Source organism: Lichenostomus cassidix, chromosome 5, assembly GCF_008360975.1.
Source record: "Lichenostomus cassidix isolate B80296 chromosome 5, HeHo_3.0, whole genome shotgun sequence".
Lineage (NCBI taxonomy): Eukaryota > Metazoa > Chordata > Aves > Passeriformes > Meliphagidae > Lichenostomus > Lichenostomus cassidix.
The window spans coordinates 54206400-54227763 of NC_139486.1; the positions used below are offsets into that span (position 1 = coordinate 54206400).

Genomic DNA, 21364 nt, shown 5'->3' on the forward strand with positions numbered 1-21364 from the left:
TATCATATCCTGAGTACCTGTAGGGACGCTACAGCTATGTCACACCCCCAATGTGGTGGCTGCATCCTGCAAGTAGTTGTCAACTTTCACATAGAGAGACAAAGCTATAATCAAAGCACCAGGTGGTTATCAAATATCTCTCATTAAAGGTAGCATTGCCTGCAGTGGGTCAGGGTGTGCTGGTCTGGCTTTCTAATATTCTAATTCCAGACTGGTTGATTTTTCTCTTCTTCATCTTTACCCATCCTTTAAGGCTGCCATGTGTGGCCCAGGTGCTGCTGTGTTTTGCTGGCAAGGGAAGCAGTTCTTGTTTGCTCTGTATACAATTAGAGTGACTAAGGAGTTTTAAAGTAAGGTCTAGAAGTGTTGTCACAATGTGCTCTTACCTGCTGTTATTGGGTGGGAGACAGTGGGTGGTAAATGCAAAAGAAAAAAATCAACAGCTTTTCTTCCTTATTCTTGTCAACTCTGCCAATTTTAATGTAGGATTTTTTTTTTTTGTATTTGGTGTTTTTTCTACCCTCTTTTAAGGCCAGAGTTCCTGGAATTAAGTGACTATCAGAAGCTTTGACCCTCTCTGGCTTTCATAGCTACATGGGAAAGCTTGAAAATGTGGGTCCCAGAGGCTTGAGCTCTGTAAACCTAGGGGGAGTTCCACCTTTATTCCTAAAATTTTGTGATTTGCTTAGGTCATCTCACAGCATCATGGGGATTTATTTCAAGGCATAAAGTACTTAAACCCAATAGTATGAACTTCTAATTTTCACTGTCCACTTTCTGTGTGGTGTTGGAGGGAGAACAGGAAAGGAGTCTGTGACTGAGCCCTTCTCCCATCCAGCTGAGAGGTATGACAGGAGAAAATTGTGTCTACCTGGAGTGGTCAGTGATTGTGTTCACTGAAGGGAAAGGAACTGGAACTTTGCTCAGGGTTTTAGTGAAGAGAGAACTTCTATTATCCTTCACAAAGCTGAGTATTGGGAAGGGATGGACAAAGCTGTGCTTTTTGGTATGTTATTTACAGTACAGTTACTTCCCTACTGATGTCACTGAAAATATATTTAATTGCTGTAATGTCAAAGCATGGCCAAAGGTCAATGAGAAGAGAATCTGGTTCTCCAGAATTTGAGCTCTATGTAAATAGACAAATATTTTGGTAAATCCCTGAGAATGTCAACTGGGGGCCATGGCATGACAAGCAAACCCATCAAAAATAGATTTGTTGTTGTTGTTTGTATGGCATTTGATTTTATTAGCAGACCAAATTTTCCAAGCAGGAGGATTGCACGTGTTGTATGCAATTTGTCTAAAGAGTACTTTCTCTGGAAAGCTGGGGGAAGGGTAAGAGAAGGAAAGGAATAACTTTTCAGGGACATTCTCCTACTGCTTTTGCCTTTCATTTAGAAAGTGAAGCTTACTCATAAGCTAGAAGCTTTCTTGTGCATCAGGGTAGCACAGCTTTATGGCCATGCTTTCCACTTCACTCCCATTTCAGGAATTGCACTGAAGATTGTAGTGGAGGTGAGCAGGCCTGTTTGCAACCAAGGCAATCTTCTCTTGTAACACCTGCTTTTCACAGCAGAGCTTTGCAGGAAATCAGATGTGATTGTGCATTAAGACTTTTTATCTTCCTGCCAGCCTCACAGATAAGGCTAATTTGCTTCCAAAGTTTTTAATTGGGAACAAAGCATTTTGAGGTTTCCTTTTCAGACTTTTGAAAGTTTAATTGGTCCTTGGCACCTTTCACTGTCCAGTCCACCTTTCACCTATCCAGTCTTGTTGGGTAGAATAGAAATAAGTTGAAAGCAGTGAGCTATTACAAAAACCCAAAAAACTGTTCCAATCCTCCACCAATCCCCTGCCTCCAAAACCCTTCCAGGAGCTGAAGTTCTGTAGAAATTTGTCTGTTGATTCTGACAGCATGGCATGTGAAAGGAAGATTTTTAGCATCAATGATAACCAAATTGAGTGGGGATTAGTTGGTCACTCTGCTGTGTGTTTTTTTGGGTGTCCTGTTATTTAACTGCATTGTTACAGCTTTAAAACAGGGTCCTGTATATATTTAAATAGCTGTATGCTCCTGGTTGGCTTGGGAGCCCAGGGGCTGGTTTGCCCAGTCTGCATTTTGTGGACACATGAAGGACAGGAACTATAATTTGCCTTCAGGTGTCTGTAGAGTTTCTTATCAGTTACTTCAGCTCCTGACTAGCAGGTGCAAACAGATACTTGTTCATCTAAAACTTTGGCTAAATGAACTGTGCCTTCGAAACTGAATACCCCACTGAATGAAGCAGCCTCTCTTTGGTAGGTGCTGTGCCTTTGCAGATGACTAGCACAATTTACCTTGTATTACCTTAAATTTACAAGGTTAAACCTGTATGGCCTAAGATGTGTTTGCTTTGTTTTATATAGCTTTTACAGGGCATCATTTCATTCCTTGATGGTCTCAGTGTGCAGGTAATAGTCACAGCTTTATAGAGCATCAGAGGAGCATTAGTCACCTGCAAATGGTAACAATCTGTTTGTTATAAACTGCACCTTTATGATAACCCATGTATTAGGTAAACAAGTGTTATAATCCTGCACTGAGGCACTGAAATTTTCATGTGACTTTGGGTAGGTCAGTGGTACCATGTTAAAATGAAATCTAGTATTTGGAAGGTCTTGATCTATCCATGATGTCACTGGCTGACTCTTGGCTCTGAGCTTGCCTCCAGGTGACCTTTCTAATTGAGGATTCCAGAATCCCTTTCTCCTGACATCTACCACTTTTTATTTTGAGGAAAAGAAGCAGAAAATCAGGACAGTTAAAAATAAGTTAAATATAGCATTGTCAGGAGCCAGAATGGCTTTACTTTGCCAGAGGAGAGTCATGCTTCACACAAGAATGATCTTCTTTTGACCTAGACTTAAACCATGAATTCGGGGAACAGCCATTTATAGAATTGGTTAGGTCTGTAATTGACTGTGTGTATAACAGAATGGTCTGAAAGAGAAAACAAAGATCCTTACTTCTCTACAATGAACAGAATAAAGACTATCAAATTCTCTTGGGTTTTCTTGTTGTTACTTGTATGTTTTTGGCTTGGGTTTTCTATTTTTTCATGGAGCAGAATTGGTGGTGTTTCAGAAATACTTTCAATCAGAGCAAACCATTTCCTATTGTGGCTGGCAGCTGTTCTCTGTGTCTCAGATGAGGGGCACAGCAATACTCCTTAAGCAACGATTGCTTGCAAAGAACAGATGAGTCTGAGGTTGTGTTTAAGGAAGAATGCACCCCCATCAATTACTGCATTATTATATATCAAGAATACTTTTGTAGTCTGTCACTGAAACAACTGTTGAGTGGGATTCTGCATCCCACACTTGAAAATGGTCCCAGCTCAGCCAAATACTTGAGCATGTGCTTGAAAGCTGAGAATTGATTCCAGCAATTTGCCTAAGGGCTGACTCAGGTTCCATGCTGGCCTGGAAGGCTGCTGGAGCTCTCACAGCAGCTCTCATGTGGTGTTTCCTCTGGTGAGAGTGGACAGCAATATTTATGTGCTTCCTGTGCTTGTGAAATATAATGATCACTCCTCTTCCTTTCGCAGTGTGAAGAAAAAGCTTGTTACCAGGCTGGATCACTGGGGAGGCGGGTGGGTGACATTCACTGTGGTGGTGGTGGTGATCTGGCCTGAGCTGGGCTGTGAGTTGCTTTAAGTTCACCTCTTGTGAGGTATGGTGTTGCTGTGTGCATGACAGAGAGCAAAGCTGGCACAGAGTAAGCATCTGGTGTTGACAAGTGTAGCTGCTTCCCATTAAGGAAGGAGAGCCAAATCAGTAGATATGAAGATGTTTGCTAGGATTGACTAATGCTCTTGGTTTTCTGTGCCACCATCCTGAGTCCTGTAGCATGTGACTGGTCCAAGGCCTGCTAGGCAGTCTGCTGCAGGGGTGATATGCCTTAGTCATGATGTCTCACCCTTAACAGGATGAGATGTGGTATTACTGTGCTGGGTATGGATATTGCCACAATGATTTTTTTTTTTTTTTTTTGCCCCCACAATGTTGTTTTATAGTGGTTTGGGTTTTTTCCTTTCCTTTTTCTTTTATTATTTTTTTTTTTTTAAAGAGGGGAAAGAGCTAAATCAGTTTCAGCATATTGATGATGAATTGACATATTAGAAAGTTGGTAACTGTGTCAGGTAGGAAGCTGGTGGTGTGCAGTTTTAGGGTAGGAGATTCACATAACCTACTGAGCATACTCAGGCTCAGTTTTCGTACAGATTGCTGGGAGATCAAATTCACCATGCTTGTTTGTTCCTTCTGTATTGATTCAGAGTGCTAAAGTAAAGACAGTTCAATGCAGAGATAATAAAGAGAAAACAAGTCTGACAGCCATTTTGTCATTTTTGGCAAAAGTAAATAACGAGTTTGCAGAGCTGTACAGCCCTGCCTTTGTGTTCGGAGAGTGCACATGATTTACTGCAGGAATCAGTTTGGCATAGCATAACTGTGCCGATTCAGCAGGACCTACCATTAGCTTGTCATGTTTTTTAGCAAATTGACTTTTACAAGGCAGCAATTCAAAAACATGAAAGAGAAATGTGCTGAGCAACCCATCCCTTCTTGTCTCCCCATCCAGTGTGTGCTGGCAAATCTGCCACAGTTGCACCCCACGGGCATGAAGATGCTAGGCTCCTCCACTGGCTTGCAGACTTTGGGCGTTCCGTGTGCGTGAGCTGGTGTGGGTCTTGATTTTATTATTGTGTTCTCAAGCTCCCAAGCTGCTGACTTTTCAGCTAAGTGCAGCAGTTCACACATGGCTTTCTGTTGTGCTTCGCTTTACAGACTTAATAGGATTTTAGTGGTACAGCAGGAGTAACAAAAGCACTGTTAGCAACATTTTGTAAATCTTGCTGCTTTTCAGCTCTGCTCACCCACAGCTTGCAGTCACCCACAGACAGAGAAAAATGGCCAGAAAGCAGCAAGGTTCCTGGGCTTGTCCTGACTAGCACTGCCTTTCACTGCCTCTGAAGGCAGAGTATTGAGCTAGAGGCACTGCTGGGTCTGACCCAGAAGGGCATTTTTGGTGTCTTTAGAGTACATCTCTATTCCAGTCTTAACACAAAAGTAGCTGTGGATACAGTATTTCTGCATTCTCATATGTTTGGCAAATGTGCATGGATTGTGTTTATTTTTAAGAGGTTAATTAAAAATGTGTAAGACTTTCCTACCTCCTAGGAATTCGGGATGTTTAGCCCCATCTATGCCTCAGCAAATGGCTTCTATTTAATAACATTTTTGTACATTACCATTGAGAGATGGCTATCTCAGAGAGCTAATCTGTGGATGTGCCCAAGGGTGAAATAAAGAGCAAAAAAAGTAAGACAGAGGAGGGGAGGAAGATGGGAGAAGGAACATTCTTTGTTTGTGCAGGTTTTTTCAATGGATAATGTGTGGGAAGGGTAGGGGCGGAGATGCTCCAAAAGCACTCTGAGATAACAAAAAACTTGTTTAGCTAACCAGGATGGAAATGACAGCCCTACTCATCCTTCTGTCTTACTCTTCTGAGAGCTAACCAGTGCTCAAGCAGCATTGTTCATGTTTGGGGCAGGACTGTGCACAGCTCCTTCTCCTCTTCCTTGGGTTTGGAGATGACACAGCAGGCCTAGTGGTGTTTTCACTCTAGCTCCTGAGCACAGCAGCTTCTGTCTGGAAACTGATGACACTGCCAGCTCTTTGTGTTTTGACAGGTCCTCTGGCACCAGTGTGTGCCTGTGTGTCACCATGCTCCATGGACCTGCTCCACAAACCCTGTCTCGGGCCACAGTGGTCATTTACTTGAAGACATGACTATTTCCTCTAGAGAACTTTCCTTGGTAGAAAGTCCTTGTTTCCTCTCCTGTGCGGAAAGTATTTGTGACTGAAAAGATCCATTTTGAAGACTAGCCAGGCACAGCAGAGATGCCAGTGAGGGACACCCATCCTGAAGCAGCAGGTTTTGGATCACACTGCAGCCCATCGCTTGTGTAGGTTTTGCTTCCTCTCTCAAGTAATGTCTTAAAATCTTTTGAATGACTCACTCAATAGGAAAAACTCTACTCTGTGCTAATGGTTAATGGGTCTCTCTAGCAGATGTAAAATCCAGTGAAACATATACAGTTTCTTTAGTTTTAAGAGGAACAGATGATTTAATAAGCAGCTATAAATCTCTTGGGAATGTACAGACATAGTCAAACAGCGAACTTCTGCCAGACTTTTCACTGACTAGACTTATAGCCTATGAGTCATAGCGGTCTGCTCTACTCTCCACCTCAATTGCCTGTTGTTGTTTTGGCTTTTTGAGGTGCTCTGTGCTGCATATGGATTTTTTATCACCTTCTCCTGTTAATAGGCATGTTCTTTCATCCAGGAGACAGCATTCAAGCAGTTGACTCTTATTCTCTGTGTGTGCATGACAGTGCATGACATTTCTTTTCCATTCCCTAGCTCAGCATGTGATTTTAAATTTGTATAAGGAAAATGTTTCTGAGGATTGTATTAATACAGCCTCCTAAATGGGCCTAGTAGCAGGAATCCAGTTAAATTAAAAAGAGATACAGCAAGTCTCTTCTTAATATAGTATTGCTTTCCTTCCAGCAGTCTGTGGCCATCTTGTGAAGGTTAATAAATTTATTTTAATGGTATTTCTAACAGATTCAGTTATTATCAGCTCTTTAGAGATAAAGGAACTGGCAGAAAGCAGAAAATTGTTTCAGTTGCCTGTGTCTCATGCTGAATTGCAGGCAATGGTTGTATTTTCTAAAGTATTAAGATACCATTACAAAAGATGTAAAATGACACTGTGTTTTACAAACACCTTCTATACTGTGCTGGTCTGCTGCCTTTCTATGAGTGTCTGAGATATCTAGGAATGGGGCCTGCAAGCTCTTGTTTTATTTTACAGTTGGTTCGCAAGCAATGTGAATTATACTTGGGATCCTCTAGAGGAGGTGAGGAATTAGAATTACTAAAATCTGCTGCAGGTCACACCCAGGTAAACTGGAGATAAAACTATTGATAAGACACAAGACTTCATGTGGTATATTTAACCACTGGGGAGGTTTCTGCAAGACAGGTGCAGTGCAGCCTTTTTTGAATGCAGCTGGATGGAGAGGATTTTAAAAATTACCCACAGCACAGGTTTTCTCTTTGTTTCTTTTTAATCTCACAGTGTGACTACTTATTTTAGGGTGTGACCAGATGCAAAAATGTAAGAAAAATAGTGCGGAATTCTGACTTTGTCCCAGTAAACAGGCTATAAAAATCAGGTACTAATTCCTTCAGTGGCTCAGGACGGCATTTGCATTTTTTGCTCTCTGGGAAAATTCTTATTTCAGTGGTAAGGATGATGAGGAAACCCTGTTCATGCTTGGCCTTTTTGAGGCTGGAGGGAATATGAAAAATGCATAGCTGTGAAGCAGGTTAAGAAACCAGAAACAGCTTTATAGGTTATTTAATGTACCAAATTGTACAATGTGACCAAAAATAGATTTTCTGGAAGTTTTTGGTGGATTACAATTTACTGCATTGCTCCAACACCTTCAGAAAGCCAAACAGGCCTTGTGTTACTAGGCAAAGAAAGCTATCCAAGGTCATATACCTGCATAGTGTCAAAGGCAAGAACAGCATATGACTCTTCTGACTCCTTGTTAGGCTCCTCCACACAGCACAGGAGGAAGAGCAGAGGTTCTCAACACCATGTATATGTGCAAAATAGCCCTTTCAGCTCTTTCTGACAAACTGAGAGTGTTGCTTTATGTTTTCAGTAAGCACAGAGCTCTCGTTTACTGATGGGGCTTTCACACGTCAGGAAATCAGAAAACTGGAGATGTAATCAGCGTGTCTGTTCTTGAATGGGGAATTTTCCCCAGAGCAAGTTGGGATGCATGCTCCTAATGATTTGCATCTTACGGTTCAGACTTTCCATGAGCTGCTTCCAGGACTGTAGGCACTAACTTGTGTTTGCAGTGAACACACACACACCCAGCTGCAAGGGTAACAGCCATAGCTTACATGTTTAGATCTTGGCATAATTCTGTGGGATTGACTGGGAAGGTCCAGCTCCTTTGGAAACTCAGCCCAGCTGTGGGATTTAGGTGGAGATGCCAGTGTAGCATTCAGTGCTACCTCAGGTTAGGGCTTAGCTAGGAACTGAGGCTTTTAAGAGAGGTTTTACTTGCCCTTCTTCACTGGCAGCAAGGTCTTTTGCAAACTTTCTGGTGTGTGGTCTTTGCACACTGAATGGCTGACACTCAGCCTCTGTTGTGGGATTTCACCACTTGCATAGTATGAACAGCAAGCAGCAGCAGTTCCAGCGAGTGAGTTTTGTCCACACCCTTAAAACAATGTACATAGCAATGGGGAACATCATGTGACTACATGGACCTTATCCAGTGTTTTAAAGGAAAAATATCTATAACAGTGTCCTGGCCTATGGAAATGGTACAGTTTTCCCAGACTTGGAAGGAAAGCACTGGTACTTTCCCAAGTTCTGCCCTTTTCAGTTTGATGTAAAAAAAGAAAAAAAAAAAAGGGGGTTGATTCTTGCTTTCCTTTGGTCTCTAAAATGGGAAATAATTTAATGAAAATAAGAAATTATGCTTTTTCATGGTGAGAAATCTTCTGTGAGCTATCTGTTTTGGTGAGAATAACGCAGAATGTGGTTGTTTTTTTTTTTTTTCTCTACTGTTAGCGGTGAAGAAAAGATAGGTGTGTGTGATTCTCCACCAGCCTAAATGTGGGCATTGGGACAATCCATCCTTGGCTGTGGGGCTTTTTCATACACATCCCCCAGCTCTGTTTGGAAGAATGCACAGAATGAAGGAGGAGGAATGACCTTGCTTTTAAGGCATTCATCTGGAGCTTGGGTGCTGGGAGCTAAATTTCCAGTGCTGGGCCTGGCTTCCTCTGTGGTCTGCAGCATGTTGCTCAGGGAATGTGAGTGCCACACAATGGAGCTCAGCACAAAGGGCCCTGGAGCTGACTCCAGGAGGCCTGCACCACCCTACGCTGCAGTGGGACACTGTGTGGAGCCACAGCCCCCTTCCCAGAAAATACAGCTGCACTAGTTCAAGCAGTGCTTTGTGCTGTTGGGGCTGTGCTGCTTCCAGTTCTGGAGTTAGGAAGGTTGGGGCTCATTTGGACGTCTCTGTACCACACTGCATTGGTAAACCCAGGAAGCACTCAAGTACTGAGAAACAAACAGAATTCTATAAGATGTTTTTGAACTGTCTGCATGGTCTGGTTTTGGATTACTTTTGTTTTACACAAGCTTGTCCTAGCCACCCCACTGTCACTGACTTTCATTCCCTCTTTGGCACTAGAAACCGGCTAGAAAAAAGCTTCGTTTCAGCTGTTTCCCATGACCAAATTGTTTTCCAGAAGACCCCAACTTTGACTGACCCCAACTACCTTCCAGGTTCTAACTCTCACCTCAGGGGAGGCAGCAGAGCCTGGTACTCAGAATGTTATTGGTCACACAGGGTTTCCAGAGGGCCACTGTGCAGACTTGCCCACAAAGCCATTAAACTCCTCTTTTCCAAGGAGCTACACTGGAGTGACATTTACTCAGCTTTGCAAAGAACCCTGAGGGCCTTCAATAAAAGGAGCTGTGCATATTCAAAGCAATATTATGTTTATCTGTTCTATCCAAAGTAGAGAAGAAAACGTCTTATTGTCTGTGGCTTAAAATCTGCCTGCTATGATGTTTGACGGTGCAAAAGACAAACTCATTGTATCCCTCACAAAACACATGCAGCCACTGCCTTTGATTTCAATGGGGTGGAGGTGATGGGAGTAGTGCTGGGCCAGTGCTTGCATGACCCATCCTCCCTGGAGATGAGAAAGGAGGCTCACAGGCATCCCCCCAGCATGTTAGCAGCAGTTTACAGGGTCTCCAGGCCAGCTTCGTGGTTCAAGTCATGGCTAAAATAAAGGAAGCCAACTGTGTTAGCACATGGAGAAGCCATTGCCTTTTGTCCAAAGGACCATCAGGCTGACACTTTCTTCTTGGAGTCTCTTGGCTCCTAGCATTTGGAAGATAACATCTATCCAGTCAGAGAGGGTTGTATAAACTTCCTGTGAACTTTCATAGTTGATGATCAAAAGGGATCACGAAACATGTTGTCATTATTTATCTATTTATTTATCTATTTAGGAGTTCAAAGAATGTACAGTGCTATTGGTTGGGATTTTTTTTTTCTCATGTAAACAAGGTGATATCATACTGGATGCACAGGCTTAGGCCCAAATTTTCCATTTGGTGTTTAAATTAAATGCTCTTTTGCTCTGGAAAGCATCTTTGCAGGGGGGAAAAAATGCAACCACCACCCATGTTTTTCTTCAGAAGTTATCCCTGTGTTATCTGTCCTTGTGTCCCTTGCTTTGCTAAGATTCTGTTCCCTTTGATAGCTTTATAGCCAGTATATCAATAGAGATGGTTCCCAACAGTATCTTTTTTTTGTCTCACTACCTGGATGCGAGTACAGGAAGGGCTACCTTGACAACAATTTGAAATGCTCTCCTTCAGGTGGGGATTTAGCTTATATGATCTGTATTCCCATAAATTATATACTCTGAGAAGGATTCTGCCTCTCTGTTCCCATTAAGTCAAAGCTTTGCAGCACTTTCTCAGATTGACACAAGATTTAGTTCTCCCAGAGTTATATTCTTGTGTGTTCTGCTTCACTGCGATTCCAGGTGTGAGGGGATCTGTTTTTTGAATTGTGTTCTAGTCCCACATGTAGCATCTTGTGTAACAGGATGTGTGCTGTGAACAGGAGCAACAGAAACTTGTCCTTTCACTTTTACTTGAAAGAAACTGGTGAAATAAGACAAAGGGAGATCTCACATTCATGTAGGGTCAAATCAGAAGTCCTGCAGAATTTCAAGCAACTCACTGACATATCTCCTGATATGGCTTCCTCTGGGAACTAGCCTGCTTGTCTCATTTGCCCTTCTTCTTGGGACATAAATCCATGCTTGATGGGGATATACAAGGCAGGACAAATAGCATCTCCCTCAGGGCTTTGCCCCCTCCATCAGTTTTGGACCTACAGCTTCCTGTCTCTCCTTTTTGGACATGCCTGGAATGTAGCTTAGCCATGCAACGAAGGGTGTTGACTGGAAGGAAGAGAGGTTGCAGACAGGGAGAGTTAAGGAGCAGAAGGACTAATTTACATGTGATTCCCACCTTTTGGTTATCCCTGTGGCTTGGCTTGTGCCTTGGCCTGGTGCCATCTGACACAGTTTGCACTGCTGGGATGTTGAAGGCTGGCTGAATCGGCTGCCTGGGCCCAGAGCCAGTTCGTATGGCTTGTTTGGCTTTGTACTGCTTTTCTAGCAGGGTGAGCTGTAATATGTGTCTCCTGTCGTGAATCAGACCATAGGTATGGATAATTCTCAAACCAGGCATTCACATGAGTTAATTCCATGCTGTTCATGTTTAAAGTTGTTTTATTAAGGAATTATTCAGCTTATTGCTCAGCAAATTTTCAACATCATTAGTAGGTTTAGCATGGGGGTTGTGTCCCACTATGACCAAACAGTGTCTTAAATCTTTAATTGCCAAATAAAAACTCTTTCCACCTCTCTTTTCTAAAATATACAACATTACTAGCTACCACTTTGGTAAAATATTGTAGCATGTGTTTGGTATATTTTTAAGTGCTTTTGAAGTCCATGTTTAAGTGCTTTGCTGAATCAGGGCCTAAAACAATAATAGCCACAAAGTTAAGCCACTTGATTTCTGAATGAGTGTTTGCACAGGAATTGAATGTGTGTCAGCTTCTTGTCATGAGCCCCAGGTACAGATGTCCTCTTAATTTCAGTGGATTAGAAACTGTTTCACATTGCTGTTTTGCACACAGTTGCAATGTCAAGGTCAGACCCAAGAAGGGCAGGCTATCCTTTGCAGGATGAGATCAAACTGAAATGGGATATAGGGCCATAAAGGGATTGGCAGCATCTCAAAGAGAGCACAGCTATGATTAGTAATTTCCTATATACATACTGTATAAATACTGTGTGTATACACACACAGTTTTTTTCTGTGATAGTGAAACCAGTACTGGGCTGCAAACCTGATCCTTGCTAGGCTATTAAGGAGGTCATGGAAACTTAATTCTCCTGTTAGAAGAGAGTTGTAGGTATCCCATAAGGGTTGGATCTGAAATGGGGGAAGAAAACAAGTCCATAGCTGACTGATCCTAGTCCTTCACTTGTGCAGTCCCCTTGGAACTCATATGTTGGGTCAATTCCTTTGTTATTGTTTGCAAGGCTACGATGTACTTTTGTGCTACTTACTTTGATACCACCATCCTAGTAAAACATGCAGTGTGGAAAATTGAGGTTAACATGCCACTGAAGGCAGTGGAAGGTTTAATCACTCCAGTAGAATGACGTGATTTGAGATCAGAGGTGTTATCTTGTGCCACTTGCTTTATTATTGTGTTCTTATACCACCACATTGGAGCATTAACAATGAGGACCAGGGCTGTGCACTGTTAGTTTAAAGAACTCAGTGGTGCTGTGGGACTGCTTCAGAGTGTGTGGTGGCTGCTGCCCTGCCTGTCATCACTTTGTCCCACCTGGCAGCCCACAGAATTCCCTATGCAAAAGGATTGAGTACTGGGTCTCTATAAAAAGAGCAAAGAACACAGTTTTTGTAGTGCATGTGTGCTTTGTATTAAGAGCTGTCTCGGGCTTTTCCCCTTATTTCCATACCTCTGCAAGTCACTGCCTGGTGATGAGGAAGTGCTGTTCTCAAGCTCACGGCCTCTCCCAGTGAGGTCAGCAGGAGCAGCAGGCACTTGCAGCAGTATTGGGTTAAAAACATACTGGGACAGATTGTTTCACTTCTTGTTGAGTCTTAATAATGGAATTTCAAACAAATACACTTTTGTTGCGGTCACTGGAAAGATGGTCAGTAAATGTGTAGGGATGACACAAGAGGAAGAGCAATAAGGTGACATCTTCGATGGTAAAGGGGCAAAAACCCTTGAGAAGGGCAGAAAGTTATTCGAGAAGAGGAAAAATCCCAAGTAATTTTACAAGAGGATTTTTTAATCTAAAAAATGCAAAGGAAAATGAAGTTCAAGCAGTGATTAATTTGAATTTATGCCTACCAGAGATTTGTGTTGCTCTTGTGGCTGGCTTAATCTGTAGCTCATCTCTGGTTCTGGCTTTTTAAATCCCATAGTTGATGTGTTTTCACCTACTGAAAGTGATAAAATTTCATGAGAAACAAGTCTGATTTTGGTTTCCTCTCCTGTTGCTGATGATGGCTGTTTGGAAAGCATTCAGTAAAGATCTCAGACCACGCAGCTTGCCGAGAGGGCAGCTCATGTTTCCCTTCCCAGACTCCAGGCAGAGACTTCAGGTACGCCTGGTGGGGTCTCCTGCTGTGCACTCACCCTGCTCAGTGCATGCCTGCTCCTGCACCTCACGTGGCTGCTGCATCCCCGGGCCAGGAGTGTAGGAAGGAGTGTGCTCAACCAGTCAGAAATGGGAAATGTATCGGAAATAAGAAACCAAACATCAGCTGTTTGTGAGTAATGGATTGAGTGTCTCCTGCAGGGGGTGAGGGTACACTGGTGCCTTTTGATGGCAGTGTAGCCATGATGATGAAATTAATGTAATATCAGCTGTTCATCATGTCCTCTGTTTATGATTTCAGACTCTGTTCCAATCCTAAGTTGTGTTCTGAGGTACTGATGTGCTCAAATGAAAGCACAGTGAGAAAAAAGTAAAATGTGGGAATGGCTCTTGTTTCACTGGGATCAATCTGAGCTACATCTGTCACCTTTTGGCAAGGAATGGATTCAGGGTGTATTCATGAGGCTTAGAATAAAAGTGTGCTTGTCTGAGGGCTTCTGTGGTAGTCACCTGCCCAAGACCAAAGCTTGGGTCATAGTTTTACTACTGTGCCTTGTTCCTACATGTTTGTACATGTATGATATATTTTAACAACTTGTTTTGCTTTGCTTGGGAAAGTAAACCGTAACTGTGCGCATATGCAATGAACTGAGCATTTTCAATTATTTACGAATGCCAGCTTGCCTGCTCCCCCAGATCCTTGCCATATATGCAGATGTGGTCACTGAATGAAGTGCCACAGAGCCTTTCTCATGAATGCTTGGAGTGGGATGTGATGCAGATGGTTGGTACATACTCCCTTGTTACCAGGAATGGGGTCTGTAGAAGACCTGAGCATGATCAGTCATTTCTCTTGCCCATTGATCAATTCCTAGAATGTTTTTTATTACTTCTGTGTCTTTAAATGCTCCCTCTGCAGTGATGCAGTGTAAAACATTATTTTCTTGGGAGGAGTTAGCAGTTTCCCTCTTTCCCCAGTCACACTGCTGAAACTGTGCCCACTTGCAGCATGTGATGACTTTACCTCAGTCATACACCAGAGGAAATTTTTCAGGACAAAACCAGGTCATAATTTTTTTTATATTTGGCTCTCATGGCTCTCTGGCTGGGCTTCAGTGGTGCATTCTTAAGAGAACTTAGTGTGAAATTGTAAACTTAGCATGTGGTGCATTCATAGCTAGGAACTATTTGATGTGATGTCTTCTCAGCATCTTCTGAATCCTTGACAGCTTAAGTAGCAGTTTTGTTATATTTATTGACCTGTGAATAGTCTGCATGCAGTTTTTGGTAACAGTGTAAAATATGCCTCATGTATGTGCTTTTGTGGGATGCTTTGTTAGACAGAGAGGTGGTTTAAGTTTGCGGTCTGCTGGGAGCTCTGTCACTCGCAAAATTGAGAGTTTTCTCTCAATTTTATTATCAGGCAATAATATGTCCTGTTGTAGTTTATATCTAATAATGGTTATGTGGAGAGACAGGTGTTCCCATGAAACCTCTTGGCAATCTCACACAACCAGAAGAGTAGTATGTTGGAACTCTTTAATCTCCTCGTGTATAAACCTGGTTATGTTGATTATATCATGTAAATGTTCTAGTGTTCAGCTCCCTAAATAATACAGAAAGGATTTCATATGCTAATTTTGAGTTTTAAATGCAGGAGTGGAATATCATAGTAGCATAATGAAGTGGCTGATAGTTAAAGAGGAAATTGATTTCCTACATAGCATGGCATAGGCAGCTTTTCAATTTTCTGCCCACTAGAGGGACTGCTGCTTATACTGCTTGTTGCAGAACTGAGTAATGAAATCCCTTCAGTATATTTTATGAAGTTTTAAGACTTTGAATGACTGATTAAACCCTCTAAAGAGTAAGTCTCCAAGGTATTGCTCCAAGTGTAAAAATTTTGGGCACAGTACTCTTCTTCTGAGTCCAAATACTTTTTTTACTGAATTTTCTTACTAAATGTTCTTTCTTTTTTATAAAATATTTTCTGTTCTCTTGATTTATCACTCCAGACTTTCCTTTATGACGTTGGTGGGGATTAATTTAGGTTTTTTTTTTTTTTTTTGTCAAGGAAAAAATGTTGTGAGTCTTTATTTATGTTTGGAGTAAGTTTTGTTTTGCAACCATGGTGCCAGTGAATATGGTAAACTAATCAGTTCTTGTATTTGCAAACGTCAGTGAAATGGGTTTCTCCTTTAACTGGGAGATAGCAAGTTTTGGGCAAGAGACACTTAAACTCATAGTCAGTATGAGAACACTTCCAGATGTATCTGTGTGTTCTTGTTTAGCTGGGGGATTTTTTTCTGTTTGTTTGAGTTGCATGTTCCTGACCTGCCCAATTTTCTTCTTAATTACAGAAACATGAAAGAATACAGGAAGTCCTGTATGACCTTGATGAATACCTGTGCTAATTAAGTCACTGGCTCAGGACTGGGAGAACAGCAAGGTAAGCAGTCAGGCCATGCCAGCAGCATTTCTTGTAATCTGCATGATTGTATTTCAACAAAGCTTCAGTGCTTTCAGATATCAAATTCATAACAAGGCAGGCAAAGACAAATAGCCTGCAGGTCTGAATGCAATAGATTTAGCTCAAAGCTTTGGTGAGCAAACATCTCGGTTTTCCCATCTAGGGGGGAAAAATTACAAGTTCTGTAATTGTTTTCTCTTTTTTAGAAGGCAATATCTCTAATTTCAACAATCAATTCCTGACCAAAGCTCAGCTTCCTGGGCTGACTCTGGGGAGGGGCTGGAGGAGGGGTGGAATGTTTCAAAACCTAGCTGATGAAAAGGCATGCTGTTTTGTGGATGCCTCCCAGAATTGTTTAAATCTGTGTGTGTGTGCGCGCGCGCTTATGAAAAAGGGGGGGAGACAGATCTCCATGACAACTGGCCTGGCCAATCTGTGTTCTCTGCAATCATTTTAGCTGGAATCAGTGCTGCGAGAGGTCATGTGAAGGAGTTATGGGAAGCGCAGCAGGTATTAGACACTAAACGACTGGTTTCTGATTGCCTCAGATAATAACACAGTTTTGTCTGGGAAATACAAATCTGAGAATGGAGTGGAAAGGGAAATGCTCCAAATTTCAGGTAACAAAAATTGCCTTTTTAATGTTATGTCCTCCCATTGTAAACTTTGACTTTTTATTTTTTTTTTTTTTTCACTGGTGGTGGTGTTTACTCCCAGCCAAGAGTGTCGGAGCAAGCTTGGATTCCCTAACTCTGGGGAATGATGTCATGCGGCAACAGTTGGATTCTATTAGCCAGGGAAAGAGGAAACATCCTGCATTTTTTGTTTTTGGGGTGGGGGGGGAAGGGAGTAACTTTGGCTCTTTGTTGAATCTTGTGCAAAGGCTACAAGAAGTGTTTAAAAAAAAGTTTGTAACAAATTAACTCCCAGAAAATATCATTTAGGACCTAGACAGCAACAAACTTTAAACCCGCTGCAATGATTACTCCTATGTGCAAGAAAATTATTATGGAAGTGTTACAGAAATCAGAAGAATTTTCTTTGATCTTGAATACTCCTATATTAATCTTTAATGAGAAAATTAATTAAACTATAATTAAGCAGAGGATTTGGAGCCTCCATGCATTTGGGATCCTTTAGTAATTGGAGAATGTGCTACTAAAGAGTTTCTCCTGGGTTGGGCTCCCTCAAACAGCTGCTCATGAATAGATGATGCTGGCGGCATTGTTCGTAATAAGATTTTCAGTCCTAGGCTGTGTATTTCACAGCTGTAAACCAGCCTTTTTTGGAGAAGACAATGGGGAAAGAAAGTAGAAAATTCGTAGTTTCAGCAATTTGAAAGGGACTTTTCCTCCCAGCTTTCCTTTTGCTAAATGCTGCATTAAACACTCAACACTACGGTAGCATACATAGCATTTTAAGCAGAAAAATACCTAATGATGAGTATACCTAATGATGACTGCTATATCCTAACAAAAAGGATAAAAAGATCAAAAAGACTTAATGTGATATAATCCTACTTTGCCAAACATCACAAAAACACATTACACCAGCAACCATGATGAATATATTAGGTCACCATTGTGCTGTTGAAATTTCCCTTTGGAGATGCTCATTTCTACTTTTATGCTGCTTTGTTCCCTTCTGTGCATTTCAGGCATGATCCAAAGCTTGCTGGAGTCCATGGGAGTTTTCCCGTCAACTTCAAAGGGCTTGGGATCAGCCTCTGCCTGAGAACTTCCCAGCCTCTGTGTCAGTCTTTTGACTGCAGGACCAGGCCACAGGCTCTCCCCTTTTTTTTTTTTTTTTTTTTCTTGAACTTTCCAAACAGAAGGTCTTTTGTGTTGCTCCAAACAATGCCGGGCACTGCTGACTCGCTTCAGCATGGCTGCTAATAACACACGCTGGAGATAATGGTGATGCTGATCTCCACTTTCTCCTCATATCTTCCTAGAGGGAAAAGTGCAATGAATGGAAACTGGACCCTTCTATCCCACCTCCCCTCCTCACAAATAGCTGTTGTTTGAGTGTGTGTGTGTGTGTGTCTGAGTCTGTGTGTGCAAATTGTTCCTTGATTAAAGGGCTGTGCTTCAGGGGGAAGTTCCAGGACAACTTTAGGGAAAAAACACTGTCATAGCTGTGACCTACCCCAGAGCACTCATGCGGGAAGAGCAGGCTGTGCTGGAGCAGAGCTGACAGCTGTCATCTGCAAACTGAGGGCTTGTCAGTGCTGCCTAACACTTTGTGTCCACCTCTTGCCCACCAGCTTGCTTCCATAAATAAAATATTACTGCTAGCAAATATTGATAACCTGGTTTGGAAAAACAAATATATTTCATCTCTTTGGTGGTTGGGACCAGTTTCATAAGAAATCCTTGTGCCATTTATGACTAGAGGTGAAATATCTGTGGAGCTGGTGTGCTAATTTGAACCATCCCCACCCTTAAGAAAGAGCACTGTGATGGTTTCCCCAGTTTCAGGCTCATTTGCAGGAAAATGCTGTTAGTCCCTGAAATTTCTGAGACAGACAAATCTAATGATTTTCAGTGTCAGAACCACTGCTTTTAAGTGCTTACATTTTTACAGATGATAATCTTGGAAATCCTGAGAGAACTCTGAAAGGTGTTGCTACCTGGGCATTCTAAAGGCAGTAGTGGGTTTTTGGTGTGTATCTGTTTGCTGTGGTGCAGCAGGAAGCCTGGTGAATTCTCTCCCAGAGTTTCTGGCTGAGTGGCATTTCTCTTAATGGTCTGTGCTGTAGCATTTGCAAGTTACTTTGAAAAGTGATACAAGGCATCCTTTCCCTTGGTCCTTTAAGATAATTTCCATATGTTCTAGCATTCTGAATGGTTGCAAATGAAGTTTTCATATGTTACTCCATATGTTACTACCTTAAAAGTAGGAAATAATAATAAAAAATATAATATACTTGTAACTACACGTATCAAGATTGACACATTGTTTTTTCATCCACTGATGGAGTAAGCAATTCGGGAAGGCTGCTGGTAGAGCTGGCAAGGCAGATGGAGTTCTTGCAGGAGTCTGTGCAGGTGTAACAGCTCTGTGCTCAACACAGCACCTCTGGACAGGTCCTTAGCCTAGCTTTTACAATTTGCTGCAGTTGTCACTTTACAAGTGCATTCGTTTCTGTATTTCAAAGATAGTTGCTTTGTTTTGTCCTAATGTAAATCTCCTCACTGCATCCATGTGTCCACCATGGTCCTTCCAGTGGCTGTATATCCATATTCTGTCTGTGGATAGTCAGTGGCTCTGAGTTTTCCAGAGACATTGGTGTAGTTCGTTGATGGGATGAATTGCTTTCTGTCTCATTGAATCTAGAAGGACAGTGAAGGGACACAGTAGCAAGCTTTTTTTGTTCTTTCTTCTTGGCTGTCTGAGTAATTTTTACATTCTGAGGCATATTATGTTTTAATTGCTTGTTTTATCTTGCATAACATCCTGTCTTGTGTAATTCCTTGTACACCCTATCTCCATAAGTTGACAGCAGAAGTTTGTGTTGTCTATTGAGGTGAATTCCAGGTTAATTGCCACCCTGATGTATTTGTCTTTATTACTTAGAAATACGCTGCTTTGTGAATGAGCTGAGGCTCTCTAGAAGCCTAGGACCGACTGTGTCTGTATCATTCAATACTTGTTTCTGCTCTTATTATTTTCTCTAAAAAACTACAAAGTCCTTTCTATTTTCCTTCTTAGGGAAAGGCTGTGATACATTGGAAAAACCCTGTAGTTTTCTGTTTCTGCTGTTTTCTTTGAAGACTGATCTTCAGAGCACCTGATGTTGTGGACAGATGTACCATTAAATTCTTGAACATGAGATCAGTTTTCTTCATCTGTAACCTTATGGCCACTACAGGTAGAATTAATTTATTGAAAAAACCAATTTTTTCTGCATGTAGAGCTGCTCCTGGGGATGCTCAAATCTTTCCTGATTTTCTGTAAGTTAGTTTCAATTCCAGCAAAGTGAATGATACGTTCTCATTTGTTCCTGCTCATGTGCTGTTTTCTGGTCATGATGACTGAGTGTCTTCCCAAGGTGTAAAATGTGACACACAAAAAGATCTGTTCTGTGCAGCTCACACTGGATATGAGCATGGCTACCTTTAATTAGAGCAAGAACCTCAACATGACTGCACTGTCACACTGCTCTGCAGAGAAGGCTCTCATTAGTGCTAATCAGTGATGTCTCTTCTGGCTGTGCATCTTTGACCCAGTTACTTTGCTGGACTTAGCACAGTTGCTAGTGTGACACAAAGCAGACTCTTGGCACAGCCCTGATCACAGAGCAGGGCAAGATCTGGCAACTTTCACACAAATCCATTATAATTAAGGCTTCCGGTCTGGGATTTAAACGGCTTCTTTCCCTTAAAAGCCTGAGATGCTTGTAGAAGTATTTTTTTCAGGCTGAAGATGAATCTACTGCAAAGTCCCTAGATGGTACTAGTTGAAGTCAGACCTGGAAGAGGCAGGCGCTGCTCTTGTTCCTTCATCAGGCTTTGCAAACATGCTTCCAACCTAGGGGCTTTTTGACCAGAGCCTCCCAGTTGTTCCTCAGGTGCATATGACAAGAGTCCCCATAGCAGTTACAGGAGTGTAGCACAGTTGGCTTTCCTCCAGTGCCAGTTCTTATTCTGAGTTCAAGCCTCATGCAACATTAATCTTCTCTCCCCACTTGGAGCCAAACTGCTGTAGGCAAGGGGCTGTCCATAGGAGTCCTGTTTCCCCATCCTCTCGGGCAGTGCTTCCTCGTGGAACCCTTTATGCCCATCCTGTTGCAGTTTGATGACAAGAAGATGAATTGGAGGCTAAAACTTCTGCCAATGGCAAGAGCAGTCTGGCATCCTCTGTGCAGCTGGCATCCAAAGGATACAAGCTATTGAATTATCAGTGTTCCTGGGCCAGCTGAGCCTGTTGGTTTATAACCAGAACATCCCTCCTGTCTTTAAAGCTTCCTTGAAAGTTAAAAGGCATCACTAAGCATTTACCACATTTATGGGCATGCTGAGGACAGTTTTGTAATTTTGACACTGTATAACCTGTTCCCTGCAATGCTGTTTCATGTGTTCTTGGTAGAGGGCAAAAAGCAACTTGAGAGCTGCAGCAACATGGAAACGTTTGCAGCTGCACAATTCACATTCCTATGTTTCAGTCTCTCACAGGCTCATGCAGACCTTCTATTATTAGTTTTAAAAGAATAGCTGACAGCTGATTAATTTGAATGGCGTATTCCAGAGAGAGCTGTTTTATGACTGTCAAGAGTGGCAAGCCAAGAAAATATTGACTGAAGTTACAAAGAGAGATTTCTGATGTACATCACAATCCTGCTTATCCAAAAGATTTGTAGGGGACAAAACCATCTTCATACCACCCTGCTGTCAACATGTTCAAGCCTGTGCTGGGGGAGACGAGAAGCTGAACAGCTCAGCCTGTTTTGTGTTCATTCCCTCACAGTTTTCTGGGAGAGCTCCTGGGGGTTTC

General features: G+C 42.1%; 1 protein-coding gene across 10 annotated transcripts in view; it reads left to right on the top strand.

Annotated features, from left to right (window-relative positions):
• The window catches only part of DENND2B (DENN domain containing 2B), a 152854-nt gene that overhangs the window by 22719 nt on the left and 108771 nt on the right, over nt 1–21364 (top strand). For 4 of the 10 annotated variants that reach the window (XM_085063170.1, XM_085063171.1, XM_085063166.1 and 1 more), the window contains exon 2: nt 15759–15847. The gene's annotated coding sequence lies outside the window, so the exon portion shown is untranslated. Of the gene's footprint in view, nt 1–3590; nt 3632–15758; nt 15848–16325; nt 16489–21364 lie in introns of those variants that run through there. The other 6 variants (XM_085063174.1, XM_085063168.1, XM_085063167.1 and 3 more) reach the window with 4 other exon arrangements.